The sequence below is a fragment of the Suricata suricatta genome, chromosome 11, assembly GCF_006229205.1.
Source record: "Suricata suricatta isolate VVHF042 chromosome 11, meerkat_22Aug2017_6uvM2_HiC, whole genome shotgun sequence".
NCBI lineage: Eukaryota > Metazoa > Chordata > Mammalia > Carnivora > Herpestidae > Suricata > Suricata suricatta.
This window is the reverse complement of record NC_043710.1, coordinates 11,547,282-11,548,357: the sequence shown is the minus strand read 5'-3', so window position 1 is coordinate 11,548,357 and position 1,076 is coordinate 11,547,282. Positions and strand designations below refer to the sequence as shown.

The 1,076-nt window shown below is 37.4% G+C and overlaps 1 protein-coding gene across 1 annotated transcript in view; it reads left to right on the top strand.

Moving 5' to 3' along the window:
- Positions 1 to 1,076, top strand: part of LOC115272388 (olfactory receptor 5B3-like) — a 3,868-nt gene that overhangs the window by 1,895 nt on the left and 897 nt on the right. The window lies entirely within an intron of this gene.

Genomic DNA, 1,076 nt, shown 5'->3' with positions numbered 1-1,076 from the left:
TGGACCATCTCCTCAATTCTAAAATTGTAGAAATCTGTAAACTGAGATATGGAGAATTAAATAACTTGATCAAGATGGCTTGCCCAAATGAATGTGTAGCAGTTCACATTCCCCAAACTTAGTGGAAGCAGAGACTTGCACATTAGTCACCTTCCAGGAACTGCTGCAGACACTGTAGAGGAACAGACAGTTCCCAACTTATGATGATTTGATTTAACAACTTTTCAACCGGATGATGGTGCAAAAAAGTGACACACATGCAATAGAAACCATACTTCAGATGGACATTTTTCTAGGTTAGTGATATCGGGTACAGTCTTGTCTCCCAGTGTGGGGCAGGGGCAGTGAGCCAAGGTCCAAGTCAGCCAGGCAATCATTGAAGGTCAACAACTAATGTGTCTACAGCCATCCTGTACCAACGCAGGTGATCTATGTTTCAGTACTGAATTCAATAAATTACATGAGATATTCAATACTTCATTATTAAACAGGCTTTGTGTGAGATGACTTTTGCCCAACTGTATGCTAATTTAAGTTTTAGGAACATGTTTAAGGTAGAAAAGGCTAAGTTATAATGTTCAGTGGGTCAGATGTAGTTAATGAATTTTCTCTCCCTTATTTTTAAGAAGGACTATTTGTTGTGTGGTCCCACTTTAAAAACATTTTATTTATTTAAGTCATCTCTACACCTAACATGGGCCTCTAACTCACAATCTCGAGATCAGGAATCTCATGCTCTTACAACCGAGCCTTCTAGGCACCCCAATGAATTTTCATCTTATGATATTTTCAATGTACAATGAGTTTATTGGGACATAACCCCATTGTAAGTACAAGAAGTTCTGTATATTCATTACACCTTCTCAAGAACATTATAAGTTTTATTTGTTATTCCATGCATTTAAACTATGATACACAAAGGGGTGTTTGGCTGGCTCAGGTGGTAGAGCCTGTGCCTCTTGCTCTCACAGTTGTGAGTTTGAGCCCCTGGGTATAGAGATGACATAAAAAAAAATAAAATCTTTTTTTAATAGTTGAAGAAAAGTAAATTATGGTGTATAGAGGTTGAATAATTT